The following is a 17242-nucleotide window of genomic DNA, read 5'->3' on the forward strand; positions in this document are numbered from 1 at the left end:
GAGCCTGTGGAGTCAATATTCACATGGATGGACTTTACACACTTAGCTTGAGAGAAATTTCTTATTTAGTATTGGCCTAGGCTGCAATTCCCAGTTAAATGCAAACAGGAGTCACACAACAAAATTAGGCTTGGGTTATTTGGAAAATAATAGTTTCTAGCTTTTTTTTTTTTTTTTCCTAAATCTTAGTAGTCAGCCCTGAAAAACATCTGGTATTTTTTTTAAAGAAACAATGCACTTCCTGCCTTGTAGTTCATGGAAAAGCAGTTGTTACCCTTTCCAAAGTACCCATTGTTAGGAGCTTTACAAGTTCAGGGGCATAATTAAAGACAATAAAAGTTGATGGGAATAAAATGAAGAAACACCATGACGAAAAGAGTAAAACAAGCAAGAAAATGATTCTGACATAGTGGGGTGTCAGAGCTCCCAACTCAGGGGCACAATAAAATCTGTCAGCTGAAAAGACAAGAGTGGGAAAAAGCAATTGGAAACCAGTGTGTTGTAACCAGTAAGTATTCATAAATCTTAATATCTCTATTTTAATATGCAATTAGTGTGTAAAAATGAAGTCCAGAGACTCCAAATGGAGAGCAAAGGTACAGGTTATACAGGGACAGATGTGCAGGGTTGGCTGGCACTGCACCAGCACTTTTACCTCTTTGCAGCTCAACACAAACAACTTCAGCAAAGTTTCCATAAACTTCCTGCTATTTATATCATTATCCTCAAACTGGCCTCGATTTCTCTGGCTGAACTGGTAGCAAGACTTAGCACGAGGGGTGTAGGGAGTCTGGAAAGGGAACAAACAATCACACTGCCTTGGTGTAAAATGTAGATGCACAGGGTTCAAGGACTCCCTGTGCCTTGTGTGGGCTTGCACGACACAGTTACAGAGATCTGTTCACATTTCCTGCATGGCCTTTAATGCCTTCTCCCCTTGTGATACTTGTACTTCATAGTTGCATTTTTGTTCCAAGCCAGCGTGCCTACCAGTTTCATATGATCCATTTTAAAACCAGAGCTGTGAGAACTCTGTATCCCAGTGCCTGAGAAATCAGCTGTGATAACACAAAATGCTGCAGGACTTTGCAGGGAGACTGCCTGGCCATCCTTGTGTTATACAAGACTTAGCAAATTGTTCCGTTTGCCAAGTTCTCAAATTAAAATTTAATTCAAATTGAGCCAAGAAGTAAAACGTTAAAGCTCAAGAGTTCTAAAACTCTTCAGCCTGCAGGTCGATGGGCACTGAAATGTTAAACTCTGATTGTGGCTTGAGGCATTCTTGTAGAACTGCCCTCTGAGGGCTCCACATTTAGTGCTTTGGCCATGCCAAGCACTGCTGAGTCCTTCAGTCTGTGGCATCCCACTGCCCCAGTCCAAGAGAAGGCTCAGTCATGGCTTGAGGAAGTTTGGCCAAGGGCCTCAGCTGGGGTCAGTCAGGCCCCTGACCTGCAGACCCTGCCATCCTCACCCCTTCAGGTGCAATTTGCTGACAGATTTTTATCATGCAAATTAAAAGAAGGGAAGCAACCACCGTGTCATCAGCTGCTCCAAGAGTCCTGCAGAGAGGCCCAGGCTTCACTCACATGGAGAAGACAAGAATATGATGGTTCCAAAGAAGCAAAGAGCAGCTCTTAGGAAAAAACTCCATGAGACCCTCCTGGGTGAAGAGGCCTCATAAGGCAAGAGTCAGGAATGACAGCTTGTCATACAGGTAACCTGCAAACTGAATGTTCACATGAGCTTGGTTATTTTGTATTCTGATGCATTTCAGTTCCATGTGTCTCTTAAGCACTTTGAAAGTTAAAATCTCTTGAATGCAGAACCTTTCTCTGCTGTCCAAATGCCTCTACACTGTTCAGTCATGGTACAGTATCCAGAGGAATCCTTCTAAAAGGGATCCCTGCTGCCCCAGCCCTTTGAAAAGAAAGTATCCAGCTTGACACAGAATCCTTCTGGGAACTGGGATTCCAGCATTAAGAAAGGACAGAGCCAGTGTGAACTGTTTGGATTTGGCAATATCTGGGGGGAAATCCAGCTGCTTTCTACACTGGAAACTGGAAATTCTAGAGGCAAGTTAAAATCCTGCACTTCAAATCTGAGTGATGTTTGAAAGGTCCAGCCTGACCCTTCCTAGGTCTGTTTTTTAATTAACCAGGCTTTTCATGGCACACGGTGTTCTCCTCCCTGCCAGGGCAACTGCAGGACTTCTCCAGGTAAGAATTCCAGAAGCACTTACACTAGAAGGTTCTGGATGCAGCAGGATGGTAACACTACCACCACAGTATTGCCAGTACCTGCATCAGAAGGTAATCACACAATGGTACAGACTGCTTTTCCTTGCTGGGTCTCTTTCAATCCATTTGTTATGTGCTGCTCACTCAGTAAATGCTGATTTATAAACACTTAGGGGTCGAGGTTGTTTCCTTGGCTTATTTTGTTGCTTCTCACAAGAGGTGTGAAAAGCAACACAGTTCCACAATAAAGAACATTTTCCTTTTTTCCCCTGTATCCAGCCTCCCAGTGCAACAAGCAACCTCTGACTGGGGCCTGGTGAGATTAGGAACTTCCATGCTGCTTTTTGTGGAATGTTGTCCCAGAGATTCAATAAACTACACAAAATAAAAATGCTAAAGGACTGTTTGATATTTCACAGAGTTGTTTGATCTGACATGTGTCAAATGATAAATGCAAATGGCTGCAGGATCATTCAAGCCCAAGTGGGTTTTGAAATGCTGTGGGAAAATTAGAGGATAAATAAATCTGATCCCAAGAGCTCAAGCTCGTTGTTTGGCATGTGTCAAAATGCAGACAGAGGTAAATATTACCTTTGTCTGCAGGGAGGGCAGATTAGTGCTGCTGACCAGGGACTGTGCCTCCAGTAGGGGGTCAGGCAGCAACATGCCAAATTAAAAAATGGAGATATGCTAAACATATTGGAGGTTATTTAATGTTTACAGGGAAATTAGCAGGATTAATAAACCCTCTTTCTACAATGGACTGTGAAAATGAAGGTGATTCTTTATTTTTAATACGTGGTTTTCCTCTGCAAAGTGACTGTGCAAAACTGGAGCCTTTGCTCTTTTATACTAGTATGTGCAGAGGTTCACAGATCAGCTAGGGGAGGGTTTCCTTTCCACACCTTCTTTCCCTGTGGATCTTACTCTGGAAGCTCTCTGGGTCATGGCTGAAGCCCTCAGGAATATGGGTGCCCATGGAGAGAAGCATTGCAGCTGCATCAAGGTGGAGTTGTCCAGAGTGACTTCCAGGGCCAGTTATCCCAGATAAACCAGCAGGCACAGCCAAGGAGCAGCTTGGACCCCTGGAAAAGCCAATTGCCACATCCTTTTTTACCCAGGCTGCTGCTGATTTCCAAGTACGACATAGAGAGGTCTCAGGAGCAAAAGGGGGCAGAGTGTGAGGACAGCTGCACATGCAGTGACAGCAGTGAGTTTGTGCTGGTCAGAAAACAGGAAAATTGAATGTCAGGGCTGGCACCACCAACAAACCCAGCAAAGCACAAGCAGCATCTCAGCAGAAGCAGCACAGCTTGACTGGCAGCTCCGGGGCACAGCGAGCAGTGTGACAGGTCAGGGAAATGAAACCTCTCAGCATTTCAACTGATGCAACTTGACAGGGACCCCAGTGAAAACAGCAGCACAACATTGTGTTGCCATTTTGATGGGATTGTTCTGTTGAGCTGAACAATGATCTTTGTTCTTAAAAACAGCCAGCAAAAACAGTTTGTGTGAGCTGTGCTGTAACGAGAAGTCTCCAGGAGCCCTCAGTGCAGGGGTTCTGCACCCAGCATCCCCTCATCTGCTGTCACTGAGAAAGGGAATTTAAGAGAAACCATGTTTGAAATCCAGAAAAAAAAATGTTCCTGATGCCATCAGTTACATCATGTGTACAAGGACTAGGAATGTGAAATTTGGCCCAAAGGTATTTTTATGAACCTCGCTCTGACTTGTGCTTTTTACTCGTTTTCATTTGAGTGCAGCATTTATCTTTGTGCCTCTTGTGTTTTGTTTGCACACACAGAGCGTTTGGCTGAGCCCACAGCTGTGTTTATTCCTAAATCCCCATCCAGTCTGTATGAACCCAGTCTGGCACCGAGCTTCCAGCTTCTCCTTGAGCTTTGTGCTTGACATCCATCACCTCTGACTGGCTTTGACCCACTGGGGTGGTGGATCAGAGTCTGGGGATCCCCACGGCTGCACTGCTGTGCCTGTGCTCAGTCCCAGCGAGGCCAGTGGGGCACTGATGGATCCCAGAGTCCTTCAAGGCCTTTCACAAAAGAATCCTGTGGAAACTAAGATTTGCTGCACTCAGAATCCTTTGTTTGGTAGAACAGGAAAGGAAGGACTCCTCTGAAGTTGACCCATTTGTGCTTCAGTGAATTTTTCATAAAATTGACAAAATCCTGTTTTAATCTATCCCACTCTACAACCTTCTGAGGGACTCTGTAGGTTTCTCTAAAATACCTCTGTGGTTATTGTTAATTAGAAAAAAATAATATTGCTGAAGGATCGCTTTTCAGTTGAACTTCCTGAACATATGGTTCAAACTGAAGCTGAAAAGGAAAACTTCAGGACAAACTGTATGAATTACTACTAATAATAAAATCAGACATTTTTTATAAGTCCACATTAATCTTCTTTAAAAGCTTTGGGTTAACCACATTTTTTAAATAAAACTTTTACCGGAGCGGAATTTATTAAGAGAGCTCAGTGTTGCCTTAGCTCTGTTCCATGGGGCATCAAGAGAAGTTTTATTACTGATCTCAGTCACAACAGTCTTAGATCTACACAGAATGGTTTTGATAAGCCCAATGTAAAAGTTTTATTGGTTTAAGACATGAAAAACAGACATGTTACAGAGACCACTTCTACTCTATAAACAGCCATAACATGGATAATGCATCGCACTGGAGTCGGTGCTCCGGAGTGTAAATAATGGTGTGGAGGGAAGGAAAGCCTGGCCAAGTATGTACAGCTAAGAAAAACAACATAGACCCAGCTTGTATATGGTACTTCTCCTCTACAGATCTCAAAATTAAATACAAATAAAGTCTGTATCATTAGGTCATACTCACAGATGGAAAAGGGAAAATTAACCAGGCCCGGGAAAGAGGGAAGTTGATGCTCTTTGTTGTTATGTCTATCTTTGTACTTGAAACTAGAACTACTGAGGCATTATTTGAAACAGGTTTTGAGGCCATGTGGTTGCTGTTTGTCCTGGATGGGTTCTGTTCAAAGCCTCCTTTTCCTGTATGTTATAAAACAGTGTTAGAAAAACATGAAACAACCGGAAGTATTACACGGTGTCTCCCAGAGGTGTCCCTGGCTGTTGGGGATCCACTGATTTGATTTGTTGTGCTCCCAGAGGATGGGCATAGTGGCAGTGGTGATGTGGGGCTGTGCTCTGTTGTCTTTATCCTAAAGATAGAAATGTGCTTTTATTGCACCAGCATTAACAACACGGTCCCTTGTTCTCCTTTGTACTTAGATCTTTTTATAGTGTGGTGAAAAAAGTGTGAATGGCTTGTAAATATAACTTGCACTTGCTTCAAGGTGCCAAGCTCACACTGGCTCCAGTGGTGCAGAACACGGGCCTTAAAAATCCTGAAATCCCTTTATAAATGCAATTGTGGACATACTTCCCTCCACTATTCTGTGCTTCATCCTTGTATTCACTTGGAAAAACTATTTAAATGCTGTAATCCCATCCATATGGCTCAGAGCCTCAAAGAAGGCATTTAGCAGACATGTTTGTCTGGAGAATTAGGGTTTTACACAGATTATCCAGTGAGTGGAGATGGGATACCTCCTCTGGGGGAGGAACAGGAGCCCACACCAGGGGCTGCCTCAACAGAAGGACCCTCTGAATCTGTTCTGTCCTTTTCCTGTTAACAGATCCTGGACTGGAATAAACAGTGAGCTTATGTTGGGATGAGATGTCTTTGAACAATTTTCCTCTGCAAGACCACACAGATTTACTTAAAAACAGTAAACAGATTAAAAAAACCTTCATGCATGACTGGAAACCAACTTACTGAATTGTTTAAAATGGAACTTCCACTACTTTTGTTTGTGTAAAAAGCTTTTACAGGACTGCAAACCAATGTAATTATGCCTAGATCACTGTTTTATTTTAGGCAGTGTTTCACATGGGAAGCAGGAATGGGGGACAGAACCAGACCTAAGCCTGCTGTGTCCTACTCCTGATTTTTACCCGTAGAAATTAATTTTATGGGACAGCTGGATTTTTATGCTGCTGATTAAAAAGACAAGCTGTCTTCTCAGAAGTGAGTTCATGCTTGAAGATGAGACTTCATGTTTGTTACATCTCGAGCTTTCACACTTACAAATGTGATTATTGGACTGTTGATTTTTGTAATAGATTGGGGATTTTTTGCATAGTCGAATACAAATAATATGATTTTCTAGTGCATTTTACCCATTCCACAAGTTTGTATTGTAATTTAACAGTATCCTCTGAGATCATCTATTACATTTTGGCAGCCTAAGACTTCATGGGCATTTCAAAAGCGGCACCTTGTAGATGCGAAAGCAATGAGCAAATAAAAATACAGTTACTGATTTTTCAGGGAACATAAAAATGTGATTTCTCCTGCTTCTAGTGATGGAACCTATATTAATTCCAGGGAGAAGGGCTTGGTCCTGGTTCTTACACAGGCCTTGAGACTGCTGCCAGAAGAATGCCTTGTTTAATAGCCTGTGTAAGCACTGCCTGCACTGTTAGTCCTGAACACTTCCCACAGAATAAATGCCCACAGCTGGTTTCTGCTGGGTGAGGGGCTCACTGGAGGCAGGTGGGGTAGCTGAGATTCCTGGAAGAGAAGTACTGCAGAGTCTTCACTAAATTAGTAATTTGATTGACATATTCAGTTCATTAATAATAATTTACTGTGATTAGGAGAGAGTCACAGAAACTCAGTGTAGATATCACGCAGAACTAATTGTCACTGTTTCCCTCCTCCTCTGCAGTTGTGTCAGTCACTTAAATGTACTGAAATAAAGTCTGGTGTGTTCTCTGCCTTCCTGGGATGTCAGAATGGGATTCTCTCCGTACCATAAGGTGAATGGAAAAAGAATCCAGGTGAGTGTTCAGGAAACCAGGACTCTTGCCAGAGCCAGGTCTAAAACTATGAATTCACCAAATGAGTAATTTTAAATCAGCACCATTCATACCATTCTTTCCTCCTGTAATGAGGATCTGTAAATAAGAGCAACTGGAGGTTTGTAACTAATGTTCCATAACTTTGATTCAATGATTTTCAAGGGCTTTTTCAGCCTTAACAATAGTGTTTCTATAAGTACTGGAAAAAAATCTTGCTCCTTTACTGTGAAGTTATAAATTTATTTGTTTCCATCCTTAACAGAACAATGTCAGATGTCAAAGGCCTTTTCATTATTTTCAGATTTTGCTTTCCCTGCACTGATATGATTCTCTCCTGCAGAGATAACAACCACACAATAACCCAGCAAAGGATGGCTGGGTAGGAATAAGACACCACAGTGATGGTCACATCCAAGTCCAGGACACTGAACTCCAGGCAAGCAGATTTTATTTCACACAGTGGCACCTAAAATTCATCTGGCACATCCCATTCCTTTCTGCCTTCCTGTTCAGGGCTGGGGGGCATTTGCAGATCCAGAATATCCTTTCAGCTGGACAAGCAGTGATGGTTTCTGTCAGCTGCAGCCCAGAGCAGTTGTGTTTACAAACACTGCACACACACAGGCCCATTAGGTATCTACTCCTTTTGTGCACAGGAATAACACCCACATTTCTTTAGCTTTGTCTCCTACAACAAAGAGAACAAAATGTGTTTCTGCTTATGTGATAGATATGGAGTCAAGGGAAGCCCAGCATTCCCAGACTGTAACCAATGGAAATTCTGAAAAGCTCCCTTGCCCTTTGCAACCTCAACAAGTTGGAATCTCTTGTGTATTTTGTATTAGCTTGTCTTGTACAGTAATTAACTTATATATGACTCCTAAGGGACAAGTGATTATGGTTTATTTCCAGATGACTCATGAGCAGGTCTCCAGAAAGAGAGTTTGTGCTGCTCAGAAAACAGGAATTTTTAGTGTTGCTGATGATACCAGTTCTAGCTGTTGAGCTCAGGCACCAGGTAAAGGGGCTGGAAACTTGTCAGCTTGAGTGCAAGGGCCTGTTGAGACCCTGCAAATGCTCAAGCTCTGCTTCCAGAGCTTTTGATTAGGACTTACAGCAAAGATCCAGGCAGTGATCCTGCACTGTGTGAATAATACGTGTGTTTGAAGGAAGAATAAAAATCATTCAATCATCATTCAAATCCAGGATTGTGACACATTTTTAATTTCCTTGTGATCTCTCACTGATTGAGTGAAGCAAGGCAGGAAACTCAATCAGCTCTTGCAGGATGACCAGGGGTGGCAGATCCAGAGGGAGCAAAACCAGGCAGTTCCTTACATACACAGTAAAGCCATGGACATTCTTATGGATGCTAGGAATTCCTGAGTCCAGCAGGTCCCAAGGTAAGCTGGTGCTGGTTTCACCTGGTATGACATTCTTTCCTCCAATTGCATTAACAGAGCATTTGGGAGGAAAAAGGGACTCGGGGTCACCTTCAGCTAAGACATCAGTGGTTTAGTCTTGTCCTGAGTTGATCTTCTGGGAAAACCATGCCAGGTCTGTCATTTATTTGTAATAGATTATCTGCATATAATCAAATTTCTGATTTATTGGGTCCAAGCACTCCCAATGATGCTGGAGTTGGCTCTAACCAGCATCAATGGCTATGAGGGGCCCGCCCAGCTGGATCTGATAGAAGGAGAAGACAGATGATATCTGAGATTGCTGTAAGGCTGCCAGAACTAATTTACCCCTTCCAAAATCCTGAGCCGGCCTTTGAACATTTGAACTGTGATTGAATTAGAGATTGATTATAGAAGTCAGTGTTTGTGTCATGAGGCTTTGAGGTTCTGATGGCACTAAACAGTCCTAGCAAAATAAAATGTTTAGTGTGACTTTGGCTAAAATGACAAATTTTTAGGGAGCTTCATCTCATGCAGTAATTCTGTGTGTTATTTCAAACAGCGCTATTAAAATTATCATTGCTCTTAACATTTTAGGCTGGCAATTTTGCAAGTGCCCTTAGGAATGACTATTTCACAGTCTTATAGTTGGATCTGGGTGCCTTTGGTGGTTCTAACCCATATGTTGTTGGGAATCCTGTTTAGTCCAGTAGAAGTCAATTTAATTCATCTTGAGGAAATGAAAGGAAAAAAGTCCAACCAAAACTAAACTCCAAATTCAGAAGCAAATTATTGTGAAAACAGAATTCAAAGATCCAAGAAAGCCTTAAAGTTCTTCAGGAATCAGATCCTTATGTTTCTATTCCTTTCTCGGCACAGAGCACAGGTGTTCACTGAGGTCACATTTCCACAGGTCACATTTGCAAAGGAATTCTTCATGTAGGTACCTCACTGGGGGCCAGGCTTTGAAACTGTGACAATCAGATTTTTGAGGAAAAGGAGCTTTTCAGATCTGGACACATCTTTTGGCTAAAAATGAAAGCTGTGCATTTCAGAAAATAATTCTAGTAGAACTCTGCAAAACCAAGCCCATTGTACTAAACCCCAGCCAGCAGATTTGATACATTTTTAATTCTTGCCCACAAAAGGAAGGCGTGAAGCACTGATCTGTTTGTTGGCTATGAAGCCAGAAGCTCCTGGGTATAAACCTTTATCTCTGTGACACAGCTCAGCTCACAACATCTTCCAGTTTTACCACAAGGAAATTTAGCTCTAAAGCATCAGTGGTGAGTCCATTCTCATCAGCATCTTTGAGGAGAGGTATTAAAGGTTAAAAGCCCTCAGCAGGTCGAGCGCTCACAAACATTTATTGGTTTTTCCATGAGCACGTGGCATTGTTCAGTAGAGCAGCTTTGAGGTTTGAAGTTGTCAGGGAGGGGTGACAGGGGAGCAGCTGCTCCCAGTCTCAGTTACAAGGTCAGTTCAGATGACAAGGGAGGCTACACTGGACAGCTCATGCTTTGGCAATCCAGATCTAAACTAATCATAAGTAAATTAAAACCAGGTCATTTTAGAATGAAGAATTGATTCATGTGGATTTTCCAACAGTAACCTAATGATAAAACATCTAAATAAGTACTTCAATTATTTATCCCTAACCAATCTAATGAACCCTTCTTACAGTGGTCCAGGAGACTTACATGAGATTGAGTTTGCTGTTCCTCTTTGGAAAAATGTTTGAGAGGAGCCGAGTCAGTGACACTGCTGGTGTGGAATAATTCAGCAAGGCCAATTATGCCTTATTTGCCAATTAATAATTTAATTGCCCAATTTAGTTGCCTTTATTTGTTGATTATTCATTTAGCTGGCAAGGGACTCTCAGGTTTTATAAATTATGAAATGAAATGTACATTTTTTCCATCTGAAAATAATGCCCTCCCTTTCTAAATCTTCTCCCCTAAAACACATTTAACATCATTGAAAAGGTATCTGAGCCCAATAAAAAAAACTTGCATTCCTATTTTTAAATATTAACTTGAATCAAGGGCACACTGTAAGTATTTTGATCACCTGACAGAGTAGCAGCTTATCAGTCCTCTTGTGAAACATCTCTAAAACTTGCCAGACACTTGTGATACTTTGGAATTGCATAACTGCAGACTTAGGTTGTGTAATACAAATTTGTCCACATCCTAAGTTAAGTGCAGAATTTAAGCAGAAGGTCTAACATGTTGAGGTAATTTTTAATGATGGGCATTTATATGCCATAGAGTATTTATTCTTTGTCCTGTTCTATGGTCCTTGAGAAAGGTTTGATTTTTGTAAAGGTGTTCTTCAATTTAATGCTGTAAAATTGATAAGGAAACATGTTCAGGGCTTGGTTTTGTGCAGTGTTCACCATCCTGATCCTGATTCAACAAGGCACTGAAGCACAAGCCGAATATTCAGCCCTCAGGTAACACATAACCTCTTATGTGTCAGTAATATTGGAATAAAAATACACTTAGAACAGAAATACTGCCCCTGGCATTCCTGCTGAAGCACTGATAAGCTAAACAAAGCACTTTTCAAAGCCTAATAACCGGATGGGATTTGTAGCATAAACAATGCTCCTTGTTAGTCACCAGTCCCCAGGGCATCTTCCTCACTTTGTTACAGATAAATTAGCAACAAATGAAATGCTGTGTGTGATTTCCTGCCCTGGGTATGCCTGTGTGCTCGTGTGCCAGTGTGAGAGCTGTCATTTATAATTTATCCAAGAATGTATTCACGTCCACAGTGTGATTTAATTACTTATTAAAGGTGCCAGACTGGCAGATGCAGAAGCTGGAGCAGTTTGGCTGTCCAGAGAACGTGGCATAGGCAGTGACATCCTCTCCAGGATGTTCAGTGCTTCACCCAATGGACTCCCCAGATCTCCAAGCACAGCTCTTTCTCTCCAGCCTTTTCCCAGGTTCTCTGCACAAGGTGTTAAGTTCATACAGGCTGCTAGCAGAGATGTCAGTCCTGTGGTTTTTAGACAGGAATGTTCATATCTGGAAAATGGTTTGAACACATTAGGTCAGTCTGTTTTAGCTAGGCCACTCAAGCATTGAGTTAGTACTAACAGAGGTGAAACTCCTTCTAGATAAATAATAGCAAAAGGTATTATTTGTAAAGGTAGAAAGAGCCCAGAATATTTCCTTCTGCTTGCCAGGGACTGTGTGCTGTGGCTCTACTGCAGTCACTCAGGCCTTAGCACAGACACACTTGTCTTGGAAACTGTAGAATTAATTCTGCACTGTTTGAAGAAACAGGATTTTGGGTTCATTTTTTATGTCACTCTAGGCCTATGCTCAGTTGTGCCTTTGAAAGCACTTCCCCTGCCCCCAGGCACAGCTGGATGCAGGACAGCAGGGAATCTTCTCTCACTTCCATCACTACACAGGCTTGGTGGGGAAACCGAGATTTTATTTGGCCTAACTCACTGAATTTGACCAGAGAAAGGCTGTTAAATAACAGCAAGGTTCCTTTCACATAGCTCCAGAATATTTTGAGGAAGATAATGAACACAGGAAAACCCAAACTTCTGTGACTTTGTACATTAAACTAGTCAATCCATGATTGCCCCAGGCCAGCCATTCCTGTTGCCTTGCTGACATTTTGGTCTCAGTACATGCCTGAAAGTTGAAATCCTGGATCCATTTTGTCTCTTGTAGGTTGGGCTTTTCTGGTGCTTGATCTTTGGTAGGGTCTGTAAAGCAGAACTGCAGTGCCAGGACCAGTGTTTGCTCTTAATGAGCTCCTTGTTTTGGCTCTGGAGTTTGAGCTGGCAAACACTGCTGTGCCTATTTTAGTTTGCACAGTTGAATAGTCCCATCAAAGCCAACAGGTCTGGACATGCCAACCACTGGCATTGCTGCATTATTAATTCCCAGTTTTACACATCCAGTCTCTTGATGTACTCCACAAAGCCTACCTAACCAAAAAAGAGCCTGTGAGATACAAAGATGGGGCTGAGAGGTGTGAAGGTGTGAAACCCTTCTGGCACTGCTCTGGAGCAGGGCCTGCCTGACGGCCCTTCACACAAACTGAGGGGGTTTTGACTGAGATGGGCTTTTGCATTACACACCCCCAGTGAGTCCCATCTGTGACTGAATTCCATGCTGGAATGTGAGAGTGGGGGTTGCTGGATATGTAGGAGGCTTCACAGAGCTCAGCTCAGAACTACTGTGCCCCTGGTTCCTGTGCCTGAGCAAAACAGAGCAGCTCTTGGAGAGCAGCACGACAGCAAGGGAGAAATCTCTAAATGCAAACAGAAGGGACAGAAAGATTAGCCTTTATCTTAAAACATTACCCAAGTGCAAAATGCAGTAACCAAAAATATAATTGCAACCTCGCTGGCAGTCTGGCCACGACAGGCTCAACCCCTGCTGTGGGAGTTGGCTTTTCCTCTTTGGAATATGCCATAGCAGGAGAACCATCAAACATGAAAGAAAATGTGTTCTAAATTCTGAGGCAAATCGCAGTCTATTTGCAAATAAAACCAAGAAAAATGACATTGATGTAGAAATGATGGGAAATCTGAACTTGGTTTTGACACAATAACTTCTGTATTTAATATTTAAATGTTGCACTGTCAGGACAGCTCACACTTCACACACCTGTAGCTCTCCTCCTCTGTCACCTGTGGCTGGGTTTGAGACACTGTTGTGTTATTCAATAGCAAGTGGTGGCTGTGACATTTTCACCCAGTATTTCTATTTTTGAACACAGACTATTCTTCCACTAAAGAATACTTTTTCAGTACTCCATTTAGAAACATGTCTTTTAGTGCTTTTCACACTAACTTTCAGACGTTGGGAAAGGAATATTCTTTAATAACTTAGCTGTTAATTTTCCATTTAAAAATAATGATCAAGTTACTAACATTTTATTTGGTGAATCTTCTATGCTGGTAATAATGTTTCTAATAATAAGATTGTGGTCAATCATTGATATAATAGAACACAGAGTTCTTAAAATTATTTTGTTTAGAGAGATTAGAGCTATTACCAGAATTCGTTTCCCTAGTAGTACATATCAGTACCCTGGCACAAAATCAAAGGGGTTACTTCTTGGAAATTGAGTTTGTGTTTTTCCTGATCTTGAACAAAACACGTTCCTGATCTTACCAGTAGATTTGTCCCTGACTGTGGTGAGTACTGGAGGTATTTAGTGCACAATATTAAGTGTGAGGATACTTTCAGGATCAGAGTCTGTATGGCACAAAACTGGGACACAAACCCACCTGCCAAACTGGTGCCTTAGGAGTCACCTTTCAGCACACCTCTGGGAACAGGATCTCAAAGGGTCACTGTGTTCATGACCAGCAGGTCTCTGCCATAGTTCATATCCCAGTGCTGCATTTTTTGTCCTGGGCACAAACTGAAATTGTATCTGAGACATTTAATACATGTGCATTTGCAGAGGGGCTGCTGCCATCACACTGCCAACAGTTCCATGATGTCAATTAACGTCAGCTGGATAATGTTGGAATTGCCAAAGCCCACTCTCACTTGTGACCTTGTTCACTAAAAAAAGATAAGGGTACTAAAACAGAAGTGCACATATCAGTGAGAAAGTAAATGAAAAGGCAGAAATAAAAAAATAATAGATGGGAGATGAACAAATGTTAGGGAAACAACTGATGCAGTGAGAGCAGGGGAGGGAAGGGTGCAGGGCCAAATTGGGGTTTTGCTGAGCAGAAATGATGCTGTAGACGTGTAAATATTTAATTCTGTTCAAGTCACCATTCTTGAAAGTTGCCAATTCTGAGTTTTTTCCCTGAAATAGTTGAGGCAGATAATTCCTTAAGGATGTTACCATTTCTCTCTTGCTGGATGAAGCCTAAAGGTGCAATTACAAGATCTGGTCACAGTCTCTTTTATAAAGGTAGGTTGGTAGTTTTCTACCTCAGACCTGCTTTGTCTCCAGTACAGCTTTTAATGGAATTTAATGAGCTATCACAGATTTTGGTTCTGTGGCTGTATTTCCATATTTTCTGTTTCAGTTTATCAATACCTTCCTCACTGGCATATGCTAAACCTTAACTATTATTTGCAAAAGCAGTTGTTATATTTTTCTGAAGCTCCTATAGTAAACAATATTATTGTTCTGTGTGAAAGGTGTGCATGCATTTGTACTCTGTATATACACACTGTACCACATGGGCTGAGATAACTCTATCTGGGAGTCTCCAACCAAGAAGCCCAGAAATTACTCCAGTCAAAACAAAATTAATTATAAAAGACTAGAAATGCCACCCCAAGCCTTGAGAGTTTTAATGAGATGACTGTTTCTTACCAGCATTAAATCTGTGGGGATAAGGAAATGTTCACTGAGTTAAGATGTGCTAAGAAAAGTGTAAAGAAGAGCATAAATGGCTCAGGAATTTCAGGAATCCCACTGGCTTAAACACTCTTTTATTTAAAGCAAATGTTCTCATAGTTGAATGACTTCCAAGAAGGGCCTCAAGTGATGAAAGTATTTCCATCTAATGTGAAAATACTTGAAAGATGCTTTTTCCATGTGAAAATATTGCCACCTTTCAGAAAAGCCTGAATATGAGACTGCTTTAATGAAAATACTCTCAGACAAGGTATTGATTTTCAGAACATACAAAATATCCAGAATTCCTACTATTTTGATAATAAATAGATTTTAACGACTTTCATCTCCCACAGCAGCCAGGGAGAATATTTCAGAGTATTTCACAAAACAGATACTTCAGTAATAGAGTGAAAAATTTCACACTCATCATCCTGACATTGCTCCCTTTTCCCTCAGGGCATGACTGACCTGGAAAGCACCACAGAGCATCTGCAGGGAAAAGCAACGGGGAAACAAAACCTGTAGAGACCAGCAAGGCACAAACAACTCTGGTCCACAGCAGTGGCTTTTTAATTCCTATTTTAAGATTTTTAGATGTTCACTTGTGCTGAATAAACTCCATTTAATAGCTTCTAAATTTGCCGCATTTAGAGAATAAACAGATAGTCACTGCTTTCTTCATGAAAGCAGAGTAACTTCAACACACAGTTTGATTCAAAAGTGGCAGGAAGGTGCCAGGGATTGTGACAGGGTGTGAAGGGATGTGTGGCCCAGCAGGTATCAGAGCAGTTTGTATTGTGCAATAATTCATTGCACACATATTGGGAATTGGGTTGATTCTGGTGTCTGCATCTAAAAATTCAGATGGGGATTACTGGATGCTCCTAAAGCTTTTGCAAGATGCTCAGGAAGTGCAGACTTCCAGAAATCAAATCAACTGAGCTACTAAATTTGATTGGAAAGCAGAGGTAGATTTTTTATCTTGTTTTCCTAAAGGCAAGAAATGTGCAAGTACATGACTAACCACCAAGGGTCAGTGTTCAGTGTTTTTACATTCTGACATCTTTGTTCCCAGGTGCTTGGAAAATCCCCTTTAGATGCAGTCCTGTAATCAGGATTTTCCAAACATATTTTTAAACTACCAGTGAGATGCATATGTGCCATACAAAGTATGGGAAAATTCAAGTGTCTGGATATGGGGCTTTTGTCAGCCAGCTACCGACTGAGTATTGTTCATATTCCTGGTTATAATTATATAAGTCCCATTGAAAATAATAAAAAAAAACACCCTAGGAACTGGATTTTATTATTATGAATAACAATTAAGTTATTGTAGCAAATGCCATTCTTCTGTTTTGTTAAGAAAGTTAAGACAGCCCTTACTGAGAGATTGTCAGGTGCTTTGTCAAGATGGCAAGGGATGCACTGTCAAGAGGAGTGAACACATTTTAAATAAGTTCCTGTGGAGAGAAGTAATTTAACCTGACTTTAGAACATAGTAAGGGTGGGTATCAGACATCAGGAGATTGAGCTGCAGGCCTGGCTGGCCTCGCCTGTTTCTGGGATGTGAATGTAGGTCATAATCCTTGATTGGCACAAACCCAGAATGTACTGACAGGCATTCATATAAACTGCAGCTCATGAAGAAATCTCCAGCTAGCCTTACAAAATAAACCCAACCCACCTTACTCCACGTAAGGCACAGAGATCCCTTTGTTCCCCTTCTGCCCCACGGCTGAGCTCCAGGCACAGCTGCCCATGCTGGGAGCTTCTGATGTGTCCCCGCTTAGCTGTGACTCAGAAGGTGTAAAACTGGGCAGATTTCTGTGTGGAGCTCTTTATTCCTCTGTAGGCACAGCCCAACCCTGGCAGTGCTGACACTGCTGTGTCTGGGTGAGCACTCGGCCACCTGGAGCCCGTCTGAGCTGGGTGCAGCAGCCGGGAGCACAGGGGGAGCCGATCTGTGCTGACTTAATCCCAGATTACCCGACCTGCACAGCCTGCCCTGGGTCTCAGCCCCACTCCCTGCCCTGGCCAGTCTGCATCACCCTTCCAGCACTGCCGTCCCTCAGCAATCATCATTTCTGGATGCTGCTGAATGAGGATCAGCCCTCGGGAAAGGACATGAAATTACAAAGGAAAGATGGATAAAATAAAACACAGTATAAATTTAAAAAGAGCAAAAATACTAAAAAAACTAAAATGAGCATGCTAAACAGTACAAATCCTAGCACAGAACTCTGGGGGATTTTACTGTAAAAACCTTTTATTCCTTATTCTATTTTTAATAAGGATTTATGTTAATCTTCCATGGCAACCAAATCTCTTTAAGAACCTTTGGTGAA

At 41.8% G+C, this 17242-nt stretch overlaps 1 protein-coding gene and 1 pseudogene across 2 annotated transcripts in view; one reads left to right on the plus strand and one right to left on the minus strand.

The window, feature by feature from the left end:
* Positions 1-8546, plus strand: part of FGGY (FGGY carbohydrate kinase domain containing) — a 135435-nt gene extending 126889 nt beyond the window's left edge. Inside the window, exons 18-20 of one of the 2 annotated variants that reach the window (XR_010366598.1) lie at positions 1480-1714; positions 7011-7122; positions 7484-8546. The gene's annotated coding sequence lies outside the window, so the exon portion shown is untranslated. Of the gene's footprint in view, positions 1-1479; positions 6990-7010; positions 7123-7483 lie in introns of those variants that run through there. The other variant, XM_064429017.1, reaches the window with a different exon arrangement.
* LOC135305520 (E3 ubiquitin-protein ligase RNF170-like) lies at positions 1311-2935 on the minus strand (annotated as a pseudogene).
* Positions 8547-17242: the final 8696 nt, after the last annotated feature.

Source organism: Passer domesticus, chromosome 7 (genome assembly GCF_036417665.1).
Source record: "Passer domesticus isolate bPasDom1 chromosome 7, bPasDom1.hap1, whole genome shotgun sequence".
NCBI classification, from domain to species: Eukaryota; Metazoa; Chordata; class Aves; order Passeriformes; family Passeridae; genus Passer; species Passer domesticus.